This window comes from Nicotiana tabacum, chromosome 6, assembly GCF_000715075.1.
Source record: "Nicotiana tabacum cultivar K326 chromosome 6, ASM71507v2, whole genome shotgun sequence".
In the NCBI taxonomy this organism is placed as follows: Eukaryota; Viridiplantae; Streptophyta; class Magnoliopsida; order Solanales; family Solanaceae; genus Nicotiana; species Nicotiana tabacum.
The window spans coordinates 108,359,429-108,379,385 of record NC_134085.1 but is presented as its reverse complement, the minus strand read 5'-3'; positions in this window follow the sequence as shown (position 1 = coordinate 108,379,385).

The following is a 19,957-nucleotide window of genomic DNA, read 5'->3' as shown; positions in this document are numbered from 1 at the left end:
TTGGCGCCTATTGTGGAAGTTAGCATTTTGGAAGAAATTTCATAAGTTTGGGTTGAAGTGCATTTCAGTGTTATCGATGTACATTTGGGATTCTGAGTCTGTGAGTAGCTCTGTATGGTGATTCTGGTGTTGGGAGCGCGATCAGAAGTGAATTCGGAGGTCCGTGGGTCATTTTGGAGTCATTTGGCTAAAGATAGAAATTTGAAGGTTTTTGAGAAGTTTGACCGGAAGTGGACTTTTTGATATCGGGGTCGGAATCCGATTCCGAAAGTGGGAGTAGGTCCATAACGTCGAATATGACTTGTGTACAAAATTTGAAGTCAATCGGACGTGATTTGATAGGTTTAAACATCGAAAGTAGAAGTTTGAGATTCTAAAGTTCAAAAAGCTTGGATTGGAGGTCGATTCATGATTTTTGTGTTATTTGATATGATTTGAGGCCTCGAGCAAGTCCGTAATGTGTTTTGGGACTGAATGGTATGATTGGTTGGGGTCCCGGGGGCCTCGGGTAGATTCCGGGTGGTTAACGGATCGAATTAAAACTTGAAGGAAGAGCTGAAGGGGTCTGGTTGCTGGTGTAACCGCTTCTACGAAGGGTTCACCGCAGAAGCGGCCCCGCAGAAGCGAGGAAGGGAACCGCAGAAGCGGTTAGAAGTGAAGGAGTCAGAGGCTGCAGGTGCGAAGGAATTCCCGCACCTGCGTGATCGCAGATGCGGTCGATGCGGTGCAGAAGCGGGCTGGGGAAGCTAGAGGAGGACCGCATAAGCGATATTGGAACCGCACCTGCGGAACCGCAGAAGCGGTCAAGTGACCGCAGGTGCGGAAAGGGCTGGAGGCAGTGAGTGTTTTAAAAATCGGGATTTGGCCATTTCTCTCATTTTCCTCTTCGGGTTGAACGATTTTGGAGTTTTTGGAAGAGAGATTTTCTTCATCTATGTCAAGGTAAGTTGTTCCCACTCATTAGACGTTAAATACATAGTTTTGTTCCGGATTTGACCATGAAAATTGGTAGAAACTTGGGGTTTGAGGAAAAACCTAGAAAATGGATATTTTGGATTTTTGACCACGATTTTGGGTATGAAATTGAGAGTAAATTATATATTTGAGTTCGTGAGACTATGGGTAAACTTTATCTTCGAAAAATTTCGGAATCCGGGCACGTAGGCCCGAGGGCAATTTTGTCAACTTTTCAATCGGGGTTAGGAATTATTATAAATTGGATTGTAATGAGTAATTGAACATATATTAATGGATTTGCATAATTATTGGCTAGTTTTGGAGCATTGTGCATCGATTCGAGTCTTCGGAAGAGCGTGGAATGCCGGTTATGGATCTTCGGAGCGAGGTAAGTCTCCTTTCTAACCTTGTAAGAGGGAATTGTCCTCATAGGTGAAATAATTGGTTAGGTGCTCCTATTTGTGGGGACTACATACGCATGAGGTGACGAGAGTCCGTGCGTAGCTACTATTATGTTTAAGTCCGGGTAGTCTAGGACCCAAAAGCATGCTATACTTGGATTATTTGTAATCTTATTGACAGTTTGAATTGCTTAAATTACATTGAATTAGTAAATGAATTTCTAAAAAGATTTAAACTTCATTTTCTTAAATTGTTAAAAGAGAATTGGTCTTCTGTGACGATTCGGCCAGTCGTCTCATGAGTTACCACTATGTTTTCCCCATTTCAGCTTCTTTATATTTCGTTATCCGTATTTTTGTGGTATCGGGTTGGGCGGATCGAGTCCGAAATGAGTTTGGTGAAGTTTGAGATACTTAGTCTCTTTTAAGAAGGCTTAAGTTGGAAAAGTCAACCGGATGTTGACTTATGTGTTAGAAGGCTCGGAAGTGAGTTCTGATGGTTCGGTTAGCTTTGGGAGGTGATTTGTGACTTAGGAGCGCGATCAGAATGAGTTTTAGAGTTGTAGAGAAGATTTAGGCTTAAATTGGCGAAGTTGATATTTTGGCGGTTCTAGTTGATAGGGAAGATTTTTATATAGGGGTCGGAATGGAAATCCGAGAGTGACAATAGCTTCGTTGTGTCATTTGGGATGTGTGTGCAAAATTTTAGGTCATTCGGACGAGATTTGATAGACTTTTTGATCGAAAGCATAATTTAAGAGTTTTTGGAGTTCTTAAGCTTAAATCCTATGTTAAATTGGTGATTGATGTTGTTGTGAGCATTCCGAAGTTTCGAACAAGTTTGAACGATGTCATGGGATGTGTTGGTACAATTGGTTTAAAGTTCCGGGAGTTCAGGGATGTTTTAGGCTAAAAATCATAGCTGTAGCAGGTCCAGAAGGGTTGCAGGCCTCGGAACACACCCGCACGGTCGACACAAATAAAAGTGCAGTCGCGGTATGTGCTGTGCGGACCGCACAAAAAGAAGTGCGGCCGCGGTAGGTGTTGTGCGGACCGCACAAAATGCAGTGCGGCCGCGGTGAGGAACATTTCACTGGTCCTAATTCGGAAGCTCATATCTTTTGATCTACAAGGAATTTTGAGATGATTCAAAAATGAAAGTTGTAGCCCTTTGTGTCTAGTTTCTCAAAAGGTAAATATATTGCAATTTGGACATCTCTAGTGAAAGTTAGGGCCAAAATACTAAAGCTTGTCACTGTAGAGGAAAGCCTGTGCGGCCCCGGTCGTTTTTGTACGGACCGCACTGGTTTTGTGCGGACCGCGATCAATTTTGTGCGGTCAGCAAAGATGGAAATCTGTGAGGTACTTTATTAATATGAAGTTTTGAGTTTTATTTGATATTTTGACCTAGAGAGCTCGGGTTTTGGTGATTTTTCGAAGGTTTTTCAAGAAATTCATCGGGGTAAGTGATTCTAACTCAGATTTGGCTAGAGTACATGAATTATCATTGAATTCATCATTTAATTTGTAATTTGGGATGGAATTTGGGAAGAAAATTGTGAAATCTTTCAAAAATGTAAAATGATGATTTGCAGGACCAAATGGTATCGGAATTGGATAATTTTCGTATGATTAGACTCGTGAGAGTATAAAGATTCTAGTTTTGTGAATTTTGTCAAATTCTGAGATGTGGGCCCGGGGGTCGGGTTTGACCAATTTCTGGAATTTTGTGGTAATTCGATTGTTTTCGCTTGGGATTTGTTCCCTTAGCATATTATGACGTATTCGTTCTGATTTTGGATAGATTCAACGTGCGTGGAGGCCGATTCGAGGGGCAAAGGCATCGCGAGTTAGAGATTTAGCCGGTTCGAGGTGAGTAATGATTGTAAATGATGTCCTCAGGGTTTGAAACCCCGTATTTGCACATGGTAGTGTTATACGCTCAATGACGAGCGTGGGGTCGTGTACTATTGGGGATTGTGACTTGGTCCGTCCCGATTGATGATTTCACCGCGTATTTGACTGAAACTTATTTGCTATCATCATGATTTGGGCTGATTGCCATATTTGGGTTTTGTGCCAACTATTTGAACCCTTCGGGGATTTTTATTACTATTTCCTCACAGTTTTGACTTATTACTTGAGCTTAGTCATGTTATTTTCCACTGTTTTACTACTCAGCCATCTTTACTCAGTTTTGAGACTTAAATGATATTTTTAAATGATGTTTTGGGCTAAGAAATACTATTTTACTATTGTCCGAGGGGCTTGTGATGATTTTTCGGACTGAGTAAGGCCGAGGGCCTAGTTGTGAGGATACACTGATACTACTATGAGGCTGAGGGCCTGAGATACATATACACGCCACGAGGTGGCTTGATTGATATAAGGCCGAGGGCCTAGATTTGATGCCACGAGATGACTTGATATTGCGCTTGGGCCGTAAGGGGCCCCTCCCGGAGTCTGCACACCCCCAGTGAGCGCGGGTACCCATTGTGATGTGAGATTGAGCCCGAGGGGCGAACTTCTATGTGTTTACTTTATCATAATTGTCTGTCAATTACCTGTTTATTTGTTGTAGAAGTACTTTATTTTGCTTTTCATTGGTTTACTGCTTACAAATTACCTATTTAATTGCTTCATTATAGAATACCCTGTGTATACGTGTTTTCTTACTTCAGTCATTATTTATCTTTATTACTCACTGAGTTGGAGTACTCATTTTACTCCCTGTACCCTGTGTGCAGATTCAGGCATAGTTGGTACTGCTCCTGAGTGTTGATTCCTCCAGTTCCAGGCAATTTTCAGAGACTACGAGGTAGTTGTTGACGTCCGCAGCCCCGTGTCTCTACTTCTCTATCATTTCTGTTTCCTTTCAAACACTTGTAGTAGTTTATGATTTTAGCAGACTAGTATTATGGTTTAGAGATGCTCATGACTTGTGACACCCCAGTTAGGGCTGTGTCGGGTTGGACTTTCCGCATTGTTATCGATATTTCCGCTATTTAGTATTGTTTAAATCTTGTTTAGACTATTTTTATGTTGATTAACTGCTTTAAAAGTTGAGTTGGGTTGAACTGGCTGGCCTTATCTTCACGAGAGGCTCCATCACGACCGGGTTCGGGGTTAGGATTGTGACAATTAAAAAAATAACCTAGGTTACATAGGTCTCACGAGTCGTGAGCAGGTTTAGTAGAGTCTCGTGGATCGGTACGGAGACATCTGTATTTATCCTCGAGAGGCTGCAGAACCCTTAGGAAAAACTTCATATTCTCGAAATTCTTATCGTGCGAACTTGTTGATCCGAGTATTGAACTTCTATTATTCTATTCTCTCACAGATGGTGAGGACACGCGCTACCGGACGGGGTGGACAATCCCCAGTGCCACTAGTTGTGGTCACTAGAGGCCGAGGACGCGGCCGTGGTCGTGGTAGTGGCAGAGCAGCGAGGGCAGCAAGTGTAGATCCACCAGCTGCCCCAACTCAGAATCAGGCTCCAGCTATGGATGCTTCAGTAGCACCGGTTCAGGCACCAGCTGTGCCCATCGTGATTCTGGGTCTTCAGGAGGCCTTGGCACAGATCTTATCAGTTTGAACTGGCTTGGCTTAGGCAGTTTCAGCCACTACAACCACAGCTACTTCTCAGGCCGGCGGAGGCAATCAAACTCCAGCTGCTCGCACACCTGAGCAGGTAGTGCAGGTACTTCAAACGCTGGGGGCACCTCCAGCCCAGCCAGTTGCATCAGCTCAGGAGTTTGTAGTACCAGTTATACCGGATGATGAGTAGTGTTGACTTGAGAGGTTTGGTAGATTCTAGCCTCCGACATTCAGCGGTGCAGAGGGTGAGGATGCCCAGGGTTTCTTGGATAAGTGCCAGCGAATGCTTCTTATAGCAGGGATTCTTGAGACTAGTGGTGTAACATTTACTACCTTTCAGTTTTCTGGGGCTGCCTTCACTTGGTGGGAGGTGTATGAAAGGCGTAGGCCTGTTGGTGCAGCGCCCCTTACTTGGCAGCAGTTCTCCATTCTCTTCCTGGAGAAGTATATACCGCAGTCCCGCAGAGAGGAGCTGCATAAACAGTTTGAGTGGTTGCGATAGGGGGATATGACTGTGTCACAATATGAGTCGAGGTTTTCTGAGTTGGCTCGTCATGCCATCTGGATGGTTCCGACAGATCGAGAAAGGATCAGGAGGTTTGTTGATGGTCTTACTTATCAGCTCCGTATTCTTATGACCAAAGAGAGTGATGGGTGCTACCTTCGAGGAGGTTGTTGATATCACCCGAGAGATTGAGTTTGTTCGCCGTTAGGAGCAAGAGGAGAGGGAGGCCAAGAGGCCTCGAGGATCGGGCAGCTATAGTGGTGCTCCTTCGAGAGCCAGTTTCAGCATGGTAGAGGCCGTTCTTTCAGGCATGTTCAGTCCGCCCGCCCAGGTTATCATGGGGTATCTTCAGGTCATGGTCATCATGGATCTCAGTAGGGCCAGTCATCACTCAGCGCCGTCCCAGCTCAGAGTTCATCTCGTGCCCCATCAGCTCAGGGTTCTTCTATGCCGAGCGCATCTGCTAGTCACTCCGGTGCGATGGGTTCCCTTCAGCCCCCTTCTCCAGCACCTGGGAGTTGTTATGAGTGTGGCGAGATAGGCCACATGTGGAGGTAGTGTCCTCGTCATATTACTAGTTCGTCCCAGCAGAGGGGTCAGTCTTCTGCTTTAGTGCCAGTTTCTTCACCACCACCCGCTCAGCCAGCTAGGGGTGGAGGTCAGTCAGCCAGGGGTCGCCCTAGAGGGGGAGCTCGATCAGGGGGCGGTCAGACCCGTTTCTATGCACTCCCAGGCAGACCCGATGCTATTGCTTCAAATGCTGTTATCACAGCTATTGTTTTAGTCTGCCACAGAGAAACCTCTTTATTATTTGATCCCGGTTCCACCTTTTCTTATGTGTCATCATATTTTGCTCGTTATTTGGGTACGCCCCGTGAGTTTCTTGCTTTACTTGTTCATGTATCTACCCTGGTGGGCGATACTGTTGTTGTAGACCATGTGTACCGTTCATGTGTGGTGACTATTGGGGGTTTGGAGACCCAAGTGGATCTATTATTATTGAGCATGGTAGATTTTGATGTCATTTTGGGCATGGATTGGTTATCTCCGTATCATGCTATTCTGGACTGTCATGCTAAGACGGTCACATTGGCTATGCCGGGTGTGCCACGGATCGAGTGGTGAGGTGTGACTAATTACGTTCCTAGTAGAGTGATCTCTTTCTTGAGATCCCATCGTATGATTGGGAAGGGTTGTCTTTCATACCTAGCGTTTGTGGGGGATGTTGGAGCTGAGACTCCCAGTATTGATTCTGTTCCAGTTGTGAGGGATTTTCCTGATGTGTTTCCTGCAGACCTGCCGGGCATGCCACTGGACAGGGATATTAATTTTGGTATTGACCTGGTGCCGGGCACTCAGCCCATTTCTATTCTGCCGTATCGTATGGCACCAACGGAGTTGAAGTAATTGAAGGAGCAACTTTAGGAGCTCCTAGATAAGGGGTTCATTCGGCCTAGTGTGTCACCTTGGGGTGCCGGTTCTGTTTGTGAAGAAGAAGGATGACACAATGAGAATGTGCATTGATTATAGGCAATTGAACAAGGTAACAATTAAGAACAAGTATCTTTTGCCTCGCATTGATGATTTATTTGACCAGCTTCAAGGAGCGAGGGTGTTCTCCAAGATTGATCTTCGTTCAGGTTATCACCAGTTGAAGATCAGGGATTCGGATATTCTTAAGACGGCTTTCAGGACCCGATATGGTCATTATGAGTTCTTGGTGATGTCTTTTGGGCTGACCAATGCCCCAGCAGCATTCATGCATTTGATGAACAGCGTGTTCCGGCCGTATCTCGATTCATTCATCATAGTCTTCATTGATGATATTCTGGTGTTTCAGTCTAACAGACTAAAGTTTCAGACCCTTCCACTCCTCCATTGTTCTACCAAAATCAAAGATGGAAAAGGAGTAGAGGAAAAGAAAAATTTGTACCGATCTATTGCCGGAGATGTAAAAAAATGTCGGAATGTTTTGTAATTGTCCATGAAGTATTTTAACTAGAAAGGAAAAGTTGTACCAATTGGTAGCTAGGAGATGGAAAAATCTCAAAAAGTCCAATATTTGTATATGCAGTGGCGGAGCCACATTCGACCCAGGGGTCGACAATCCTTCGCCAGAAAATTACATTGTATTGGTAGATTTTTTTTTTCTTATGTATATTTACTATACGTTGACTCCCCTAAACTTTTCAGTGTATTTATTTTTTTATATTTGTTTATAACTAATTTTAAACATATGAAAAATAAACTGCAATCACAAAATAAGAGAAAAATATTTTTACTAATCAATTGTGAGTACAATTCTGTTTCTCCCTTGATTCTTCTCTCCTGATTATCTCCGTAATTCGAGGGTTGAAGCCGTGTATTTCTCGAATGTAGGATGATGCAGACGTCCTGGGATGTATTTGATCTGTATTTGATCTCCGACTTCTTGAACTATTTGATTGTTAAGAAGCATCCGACCATATTTTAATATCTTTATGAATATCCCAAGAGTTTGTAGGATTTTGAGATGCCTCTTCAAGGGAATATGTATCCCTTTATATAGGTGTGAGTTAGGGCTTAGGGTAGAGTAACCTCCAAGAAATCCTAATAGACTCCTAGGAATTCAAGAGTCTTGTAGTATCTTTAATTTAGGATTTTGTAATGACCCGACCGGTCGTTTTGAGCTTTTGCACTTCGCTCGCCAGTTGTCAGGCATGACTAGCCCCGTGTGGTATATTATGACTTACGTAAATAGTCAGTTTTGGTTTTTAGGGTAATCGAAATGAATTTGGAAGAACAATTCTCAGTTTGAAGTTTAAAAATTTGAAAGGGTTAACCAAGTTTTGACTTGTTAGTATATGATCTCGGATTGGAATTTTTTATGATTTAGTTAGCTCCGTTAGGTGATTTGGGACTTAGGAGCGTGATCGGAATGTATTTTGGAAGCATGTGGAAGGTTTAAGCTTGAATTGGCGAAATTTGAATTTTGGCGTTTTCCGGTTGATAGGTGAGATTTTAATATAGGGGTCGGAATGGAAATTCGGAAGTTAGAGTAGGTCCATTGTGTCATTTGTGACGTGTGTGCAAAATTTCAGGTCATTTGGATAAAGTTTGATAGACTTTTTGATCGAAAACGAAATTTGGTAGTTTTTGAAATTCTTAGGCTTAAATCCGATGCAAATTTGGTATTTTAATGTTGTTTTGAGCATTCCTGTCACAACCCCAAATACCCGGTCGTGATGGCGCCTATTACATTACTAGGCAAGCCAACCCAAATCATCAATCACATCGAATTTCTTTTATAAAATAATTTTTCCAACATAGGATTAAATACCAGTTTTCACAATGAGTGTTTAAAACGATTAAAATAATGCGTAATCTAATAAAAACATAAGACAACACAGCCCAAACATCTGGTGTCACGAGTCTAGAGCCTCTAATACATGTCTGAGCATCTACTACATCACAAGCCTAAAAAAGGTGGAAAAATAACAAGATAGGGAAGAGAAAACAGGGCTGCGGACGCCATGCAGCTACTTGGAAATCTCCGGCAAACGCTGAATCAGCTGAAGGCCCTCACTCGGCCGCTCGGGCACCTAGATCTGCACACAAAGTGTAGGGAGTAACATGAGTACGCCAACTCAGTAAGTAACTAAGGTAAATAAGGTCTGAAAGTAGTGACGAGCAGTTCAAAAACATATAACTGAATAATCAACAAAATAACAGATCAACTTTACAGTTTAAAATTAGTTTCGTCATAAAATCAACATTTCCAGCTTAAAACATTTGAGTAGATACTTAGCAATATATCTAACTGAGGCTTACTTAAAAGGAGAGTGAAATAAGTGAAAACATCATAACAGGGCCCCTTGGGCAAGGAATCACCCAGAATATGGCCCCTCGGGCTGCCTCTCAGTCACTCGTGACTCAACTCTCGTCACTCAGTACTCACTCTCAGCACTCGACTCCTTAATATCTCATAATAATAGAAATCATAGTAACCGCTGCGGCGTGCAGCCCGATCCATAATTTATAGTCGACTACGCTCACTGGGGTTGTGTAGACTCCGGAGGGGCTCCTACAGCCCAAGCGTCGTATCGCTGCGGCATGCAGTCCGATCTAATATATATATCGTTGCGGCGTGCAACCCGATCCAGTATATATATCGCTACGGCGTGCATCCCGATCCATAATATATACATATAATATCCTCACTATTAGGTTCTCAACCTCGCTCAGTCATTAACCTCACAGCCTCTCGGGCACAACAATAGAAATTAGGGAACTCAGCCCAAACAGTCCTTACAATTAGAAGTAGGGTGATAAAACCAGTTTTAAATATTTAAATAGGTAAAACATGACTGAGGATACGCTTTCAGCAAGTAAAGTGCAGAAAACAGTAAAAATGCCCCTAAGGGTCTCAACAGGTCGGCACAAGGCCCAAAACACGGCATGCAGTCCATAATGTAGTATAAATAGCTGAACTATGGAATATCATAAGGTTCCAAATTAATTACGCGGTTTAATAGTCGCTACGGGACGGACCAAGTCATAATCCCTATCGGTGCACGCCCACATGCTCGTCACCTAGCATGTGCGTCACCACATTTACCAGAACAAGTCAAATACCGGGGTTTGTACTATCAGTTCCAGATTTACAATGGTTACTTACCTCACACCGGTGAAAATACTACTCTGCGATACGTTTGCCCCTCGAATCGGCCTCTACTCGCGTCGAATCTAACCAAAAATCAGAACGAGGACGTCAAAATATGCCAAGGGAATGAAGCCCAAACAAAAACAATCAATAAATGGCACAAATCCCAAAATTACCAAAACCCGATCGCCAGGCCCGCGTCTCGAAATTCGATAATTTTTACATCAACGGAATCCTTATCCTCCCACGAGTCTATACATGTCAAGAATACTGAAATCGAAGTCCAAATGACCCCTCAAATCCCTATTTAAAGGCCTCTTAAACTCAAGCCCTAATCTCTAATTTTTCTTCCTTAATATCCACTAAAACCATGATTAAACAATGGAAAAATGACCTTAAACCCAAATAAATAAGCTTAGGGAACTTACCCAACTGATATCCTTTGATTCCCCTTGAAATCCTATACCTTAGCCTCTTTCCCGTCTTAAAAAATGATGAACTTAGCAAAATTTCGCGAAGAAGACAATATATACCTTCGAGCTAGGGATTTTTGCATCTGCGATCCTTTAACTGCTTTTGCGGTACCACATATGCGACCAAACCGCCGCTTCTGCGGTCCTTCACTTAAAAGCCCACTGCCGCTTCTGCGCTAAGCCTTCCGCACCTGCAACTCCGCAGGTGCGGTCCCACACTGCAACTGTGGTTCCTGGCAAATCCTCAAAAATCCACTTCTACGGCTCCTCTCCCGCACGTGCGGTGCCGCACGTGCGGTGCCGCACCTGCGGTCCCCAATCCGCAGGTGCGTAAATATCAGACGCAACAAATTCAGCAGCTGCAACAAAAATCCAACTTCTCCGTTAACCATCCGAAATCAACCCGAGGCCCTCGGGACCTCAACTAAAAGAACAAACATATCCTAATACCTTATCCAAACTTGTTCCGATCATCAAATCACTTCAAACAACATCAAATCACCCAAAACACATCAGATTCAAGCCAAACTTTCTAAAATTTTACAAATTTCGCTTTTGATCAAAACCCCAACCAAACCACGTTTGAATGACTTGAAAATTTGCACACACATCCCAAATGACCCAACGGAACTACTGCAATTCTCGGAATTCCATTCCGACCCCTATATCAAAATCTCGCATACCAACCGGAAATCGCTAAAATCTCAACTTCGCCGATTCAAGACTAAACCTACTCCGAACCTCCAAAACCCATTCCGATCACACTCCTAAGTCCCAAATCACCTCCCAAAGCTAACTGAACCATCGAAACTCACATCCGAGCCCTCCAACTCATAAGTCAACATCCGGTTGACTTTTCCAACTTAACATTTCTTAAAAGAGACTAAGTGTCTCAAACCTTACCAAATCCTTTCCGAACCCTAACCAATCAACCCGATCACATATAGAACCATCATACAAAGCAATTAGAAGCAGAAATGGGGGAAACTGAGCGGTAACTCTTGAGACGACTGGCTGGGTCGTCACATCCTCCCCAACTTAAACAAACGTTCTTCCTCGAACGAGTCAAGAAACATACCTGAAGCCTCAAACAGGTGAGGATATCTGCTCCGCATCTCCTGCTCGGTCTCCCAGGTAGCCTCCTCCATGGGCCGACCTCTCCACTGCACTTTCACTAAAGTTATATCTTTTGACCTCATTCGAACCTGACAACCCAAAATAGCTACTAGCTCCACATCATAAGTCGGATCATCAACCAACTAAACCATGCTGAAATCCAAAACATGAGACGAATCCCCAATATACTTCCAGAGCATAGAAACATGAAATACCGGATGCACACTCGACAAGCTGGGTGGCAACGCAAGCTCATAAGCCATCTCCCTAATCCTCCGAAACACCCCAAAAGGCCAAAGAACCGCGAACTCAATTTCTCTTTCTTCCCAAATCTCATAACACCCTTCATGGGCGAAACCTTCAATAGAACCTTCTCGCCAAGCATGTAGGACACATCTCGAACCTTCCTGTCAGCATAACTCTTTTGTCTCGACTGTGCTGTACGGAGCCTCTCCTGAATCACATTCACCTTATCCAAAGCATCCTGCACCAAATCTGTCCCCAATAGCCTAGCCTCACCGGGCTCGAACCAACCAACTGGAGATCTACAATGCCTCCCGTATAAAGCCTCATATGGAGCCATCTGAATACTCAACTGGTAGGTGTTATTATAAGCAAACTCCGCCAGCGGTAGAAGCTGATCCCATGACCCTCCGAAATCAATGACACAAGCACGCAATATGTCCTCCAATATCTGAATAGTGCGCTCGGATTGCCCGTCCGTTTGAGGATGGAAAGCTGTGATCAACTCAACCTGAGTACCCAACTCTCGCTGCATAAACCTCCAAAACTACGAGGTAAACTAAGTGCCCCTATCTGAAATGACAGAAACTGGGACACTATGCAAACGAACAATCTCTCAGATATAGATCCCTGCTAACCGCTCTGAAGAATAGATAGTACCCACTGGAATGAAGTGCGCGAACTTGGTCATCCGATCCACAATCACCCAAATAGCATCGAACTTCTTCAAAATCCGTGGAAGTCCAACTACAAAGTCCATAGTGATCCTCTCCCACTTCCACTCAGGAATAACCATCTGCTGAAGCAAGCCACCCAGTCTCTGACGCTCATATTTCACCTGCTGATAATTGAGACACCGAGCTACAAATCCCACAATATCTTTCTTCATTCTTCTCCACCAATAGTGCTTCCTCAAATCCTAATACATCTTTGCGGCACCCGGATGAATGGAATACAACAAGTGATGGGCCTCCTCTAGAATCAACTCCCGAAGCCCATCCACATTGGGCACACAAATCCGGCCCTGCATCCTCAACACCCCATCATCACCAATGGTCGCATCTCTAGCATCATCATGGTGAACTCTGTCCTTAAGGACAAGCAAATGCAGATTGTCATACGGGGGCTCTCTGATGCGATCATATAAGAAAGATCGAGAAACCACACAAGCCAATACCCGACTGGGCTCCAAAATATCCAACCTCACGAACCGATTGGCCAAGGCCTGAACATCAACTACTAGAGGTCTCTTCCCAACTGGAATATATGCCAAACTCCCCATACTCACTGCCTTTTGGCTCAAAGCATTGGCCACCACATTGGCCTTTCCCGGATGGTACAATATAGTGATATCATAATCCTTAAGCAACTCCAACCATCTTCGCGGCCTCAAATTAATATCCTTTTGCTTGAACAAATGCTGAAGACTGCGATAATCAGTGAACACCTCACAAGATATGCCATACAAGTAATGCCTCCAAATCTTCAATGCGTCAACTATGACAGCTAACTCCAAATCATGAACGTGGTAGTTCTTCTCATGGGGCTTCAACTGACAAGAAGCATAAGCAATAACTCTACCCTCCTGCATCAACACACAACGAATCCCAACTCTCGAAGCATCACAATACACGGTATATGAACCTAAAGCTGATGGAAAAACTAGCACTGGAGTTGTGATCAAAGCTGTCTTGAGCTTTTGAAAGCTCTCCTCACACTCGTCCGACCACACAAATAAAGCACCCTTCTGAGTCAACTTGGTCAAGGGCGATGCGATAGATGAGAATCCCTGAACAAACCGGTGATAATAGCCTGCCAAACCAAGAAAGCTGTGAATCTCTGTAGCTGAGGACAGTCTGGGCTAACTCTAGACCGCCTCTATCTTCTTCGGATCAACCTAAATACCCTTGCTGGACACCACGTGCCCCAAGAAAACTACTGAACTGAGCCAAAACTCACACTTGGAGAATTTTGCATAAAGTTTCTCCTCCCTCAATCTCTGCAACACAACTCTCAAATGCTCCGCTTTCTCCTCCTAACTACGCAAATACACTAGAATATCATCAATGAAGACTATGACAACATATCAAGATAAGGCCAGAACACATTGTTCATCAAATGCATGAACGCTGCTGGGAAATTGGTTAGCCCGAAAGACATCACCAAGAACTCATAATGACCATATCGGGTCCTGAAAGCTATCTTAAGAATATCCGAGTCCCTGATCTTCAACTGGTGATAACCTGAATGGAGATCAATCTTGGAGAACACTCTCGCTCCCTGAAGCTGTTTAAATAAATCATCAATGCGAGGCAAATGATACTTGTTCTTAATTGTTACCTTGTTCAATTACCTATAATAAATGCACATTCTCATTGTGCTATCCTTCTTCTTTACAAACAGAACCAGCGCACCCCAAGGTGACATACTAGGCTAAATGAACCCTTTATCAAGGAGCTCCTGAAGTTGTTCTTTTAATTCTTTCAACTCTGCTGGTGCCATACAATACGGTGGAATAGAAATGGGATGAGTGACCGGCACCAGGTCAATACCAAAATCAATATCCCTGTCCGGTGGCATGCCCGACAGGTCTGCAGGAAACACATCGGGATAATCCCTCACAACTAGAACAGAATCAATACTGGGAGTCTCAACACTGACATCCCTCACGAAGGCTAGATACGAAAGACATCCCTTCCCAACCATACGCTGGGCCTTCAAGAATGAGTTCACTCTACTGGGAACATAATCAGTCAAACCCCGCCACTCAATCCGTGGCACACCCGGTATAGCCAATATGACTGTCATAGCATGACAGTTCAGAATAACACGACACGGAGATAGCCAATCCATGCCCAAAATGATATCAAAATCCACCATACACAATAGCAGAAGATTCACTCAGGTCTCCAGACCCCCAATAGTCACCACACACAACCGGTACATATGGTCTACAACAACAGTATCGCCCACTGGAGTAGATACATGAACAGGTGAAACAAGAGACTCACGGGGAGTATCCAGATAACGAGCAAAGTAGGATGACACATAAGAAAAGGTGGAACCAAGATCAAATAATACAGATGCATCTCTATGGTAGACAGAAACAATACCTGGAATCACGACATCTGAAATAATAACATCTAGTCTACCTGAGAGGGCATAGAAACGAGCATGACTACCACCTGATCGACCTCCCCCTCTAGGGCGACCCCTGGTTGCCTAACCTCTACCCCTAGCTAGCTGGGCAGGTGATGAAGTAACTGGAGCAGAAGTCGAGGGTTGACCCCTCTACTGAGACTGACCATCATGAAGACGAGGACACTACCTCCTCATATGTCCAAACTCTCCACACTCATAACAACTCCCCGGTGCTGGAGATGGGGACTGAAGGGAACCCCTGGCACCAGAATGACCAGTAGAAGGACCTGGCATGGAAGAACCCTGGACTGATAGAGCACGAGACGAGCTCTGAGCTGGAAGGGCACTAAGTGATGAGTGGCCCTGATGAGAACTGTGAAAGCCATCACCTGATGATGCTCCATGGTAACCTGGGCGAGCTGAATGTGCCTGCCTGAATGAATGGCCTCTACCCTGCTGGAACTGACCCCTCGAAGAAGCACTGCTAAAGCTACCAGATCCCTGAGGCCTCTTGGCCCCTCTCCTCTCGCTCCTGCAGGTGAACCGACTCAATATCACGGGCGATATCAATAACTTCCTCGAAGGTAGCTCCTGTCACCCTCTCTCTAGTCATGAGAATCTGAAGCTGGTATGTGAGGCCATCAACAAACCTCCTGATCCTCTCTCAATCTGTGAGAACCAACCAAGCTGCATGTCGGGCTAACTCGGAGAATCGCATCTCATACTGCGTCACAGTTATCTTCCCCTAACGCAACTGCTCAAACTGCCTGTGCAGCTCTTCTCAGCGCGACTGTGGCACATACTTCTCCAGGAAGAGAATAGAGAACTGCTGCCAAATAAGGGGCGCTGCACCAATAGGCTTACGCCTCTCATACGCCTCCCACCAAGTGAAGGCAACCCTAGAAAACTGAAAGGTGGTAAATGCCACACCACTGGTCTCTAGAATCCCTGCTATACGAAGCCTCCTCTGGCACTTATCCAAGAAACCTTGGGCATTCTCTCCCTCTACACTGCTGAATGTTGGAGGCTGGAGTCTACCAAACCTCTCAAGTCGACGCTGCTCGTCGTCCGACATAACTGGTACCACAAACTCCTAAGCTGGTGCAACCCGCTGGGCTGGAGGTGCCCCCGGTGTCTAGAGTCCTTGCACAACCTGCTCAGGTGTGTGAGCAACGGAAGTCTGGGTGCCTTCCCTAGCCTGAGAAGTAGTTGCAGGCGTAGTAACAGAGACCGCCTGATCCAAACCGGTACACACTGATAAGATCTGAGCTAAAGCCTCCTGAAGGCCTGGAATCACAATAGGCATAACTAGTGCCTGAGCTGGTGTTGTTGTAGTGTCCACAGCTAGGACCTAATCCTGAACTGGGGAAGCTGGTGGATTCGCAGGTGCTGCCCTAGCTGCTCTGCCCCTACCACGGCCTCGACCGCGTTCTCGGCCTCTGGTGGCCCCAACTTGTGGAACTGGTGGTCGTCCACCCCGCCCAGTAGCACGTGTCCTCACCATCTGTGAGAGAATGAAATAACAGAAGTTTAGTATTCGGATCAACAAGTTCGCACGACAAGAATTTCAAGAATTTGAAGATTTTCCTAAAGGTTCTGCAGCCTCTCGAGGATAAATACAGACATCTTCGTACCGATCCGTGAGACTCTACTAAACCGGCTCATGACTCGCGAGACCTATGGAACCTAGGATCTGATACCAACTTGTCACGACCCCAAATACCCGGTCGTGATGGCGCCTATCACATTACTAGGCAAGCCAACCCAAACCATCAATCACATCGAATTTTTTTTATAAAACCATTTTTCCAACATAGGATTAAATACCGGTTTTCATAAGGAGTGTTTAAAATGGCTAAAATAATGCGGAATCCAATAAAAACATAAGACAACACAGCTAAACATCTGGTGTCATGAGTTTAGAGCCTCTAATACATGTCTGAGCATCTACTACATCACAAGCCTAAAAAAGGTCGGAAAAATAACAAGATAGGGAGGAGAAAACAGGGTTGCGGATGCCCTGCAGTTACTTGAAAATCTCCGGCAAACGATGAATCAGCTGAAGGCCCTCACTCGGCTGCTCGGGCACCTGGATCTGCACACAAGGTGCAGAGAGTAACGTGAGTACGCCAACTCAGTAAGCAACTAAGGTAAATAAGGTCTGAAAGTAGTGACGAGCAGTTCAAAAACATATAACTGAATAATTAACAAAATAACGGATCAACTTTACAGTTTAAAATCAGTTTTGTCATAAAATCAACATTTCCAGTTTAAAACATTTGAAATCAGATACTTAGCAATATATCCAACTGAGGCATACTTAAAAGGAGAGTGAAATCAGTGAAAACATCATAATAAGGACCATCGGGCAAGGAATCACTCAGAATATGGCCCCTCGGGCAGCCTTTCAGTCACTTGTGCCTCAACTCTCGTCACTCAGTACTCACTCTCAGCACTCGGCTCCTTAATATCTCATAATAATAGAAATCATAGTAACCACTGCGGCGTGCAGCCCGATCCATAATTTATAGTCAACTACGCTAACTGGGGGTGTGCAGACTCCGGAGGGGCTCCTACAACCCAAGCGTCAAATCACTGCGGTGCGCAGTTCGATCCAATATATATATCGCTGCGGCGTGCAGCCCGATCCAATCTATATATCACTGCGGCGTGTAGCCCGATCCATATAAGTATCATTGCGACGTGCAGCTCGATCCATAATATATACATATAATATCGTCACTATTAGGTTATCAACCTCACTCAGTCATTAACCTCACAGCCACTCGGGCACAACAATAGAAATTAGGGAACTCAGCCCAAACAAGCCTCACAATTAGAAGTGGGGTGATAAAACCAGTTTTAAACATTTAAATAGGTAAAACATGACTGAGGATATCCTTTCAGCAAGTAAAGTGAGGAAAATAGTAAAAATGCCCCTAAAGGTCTCAACAGGTAGGCACAAGGCCCCAAACACGGCATACTATCCATAATATAGTATAAATAGCTAAAGTACGAAATATCATAAGGCTCCAAATCAATTACGTGGCTTAATAGTCGCTACGGGACGGACCAAGTCACAATCCCGATCGGTGCATGCCCACACGCTCGTCACCTAGCATGTGCGTCACTGCATTTATCAAAACAAGTCAAATACCGAGGTTTGTACCCTCAGTTCTAGATTTACAATGGTTACTTACCTCACACCGGTGAAAATACTACTCCGCGACGCCTTTGCCCCTCGAATCGGCCTCCATTCGCATTGAATCTAACCAAAATTCAGAACAAGGACGTCAAAATATGCCAAAGGAACAAAGCCCAAGCGAAAACAATCAATAAATGGCACAAATCCCGAAATTATCAAAACTCGACCCCTGGGCCCACGTCTCGGAACTCGATAATTTTTACATCAACGGAATCCTTATCCTTCCACGAGTCTATACATATCAAGAACACTGAAATCGGAGTCCAAATGACCCCTCAAATCTTCATTTAAAGGCCTTTTAAACTCAAGCCCTAATCCCCAATTTTTCTTCCGTAATCTCCACTAAAACCATGATTAAACAATGGAAAAATGACCTTAAACCCAAATAAATAAGCTTAGGGAACTTACCCAACTGATATCCTTTGATTCTCCTTGAAACCCTATGCCTTAGCCTCTTTCCAGTCTTAAAAAATGATGAACTTAGCAAAATTTCGCGAAGAAGACAATATATACCTTCTGGCCAGGGGTTTTCGCATCTGCGATCTTTTAACCGCTTCTACAGTACCGCATATGCGACCAAACCGCCGCTTCTGCGATCTTTCACTTAAAATCCCACTGCCGTTTCTGCACTAAGCCTTTGCGGTTCCTGGAAAATCCTCAAAAATCCTCTTCTGCAGCTCGTCTCCCGCACCTGCGGTCCCCAATCTGCAGGCGCGAAAATATCAGAAGCAGCAAATTCAGCAGCTGCAACAAAAATCCAACTTCTCCGTTAACCATTCGAAATCATCCCGAGGCCCCCGGGACCTCAACCAAAAGCACAAACATATCCTAATACCTTATCCAAACTTGTTCCGATCATCAAATCACTTCAAACAACATCAAATCACCCAAAACACATCGGATTCAAGTCAAACTTCCTAAAATTTTCCAAATTCCGCTTTTGATAAAAAACCCAACCAAACCACATCTGAATGACTTGAAAATTTGCACACACATCCCAAATGACCCAACGGAACTACGACAACTCTCAAAATTCCATTCCGACCCCTATATCAAAATCTCGCCTACCAACCGGAAATTGCCAAATTCTCAACTTCGCCGATTCAAGCCTAAACCTACTCCAAACCTCCAAAACCCATTTCGATCATACTCCTAAGTCCGAAATCACCTCTCGAAGCTAACCAAACCATCAGAACTCACATTCGAGCACTCCAACACATAAGTCAACATCCGGTTGACTTTTTCCACTTAACCTTTCTTAAAAGAGACTAAGTGTCTCAAACCTTACCAAATCCTTTCCGAACACTAACCAATCAACCCGATCACATATAGAACCATCATACAAAGCAATTAGAAGTATAAATGGGGGAAACGGAGCGGTAACTCATGAGATGATTGGCCAGATTGTCACAGTTTCGAAGGTTGGAACAGGTTTGAATGATGTTATGGGATTTGTTGGTATGTTTGGTTGAGGTCCCGAGGGCTTCAGGTGAGTTTTGGGTGGTTAATCGAATTAAATTCTTGTTTTGAAAGTTACAGTTTTCTTCAGATCACTGTTGCAGAGTTTTGCTCTTTGTGTTCGCGAGAGGACCCTCGCGCGAACGAAAAGATGTTGAGTGTGGCAGTCCAGTTACCCTTCGCGTTTGTGATGTTGGTCCCACGTTCGTAAAGGTTGAG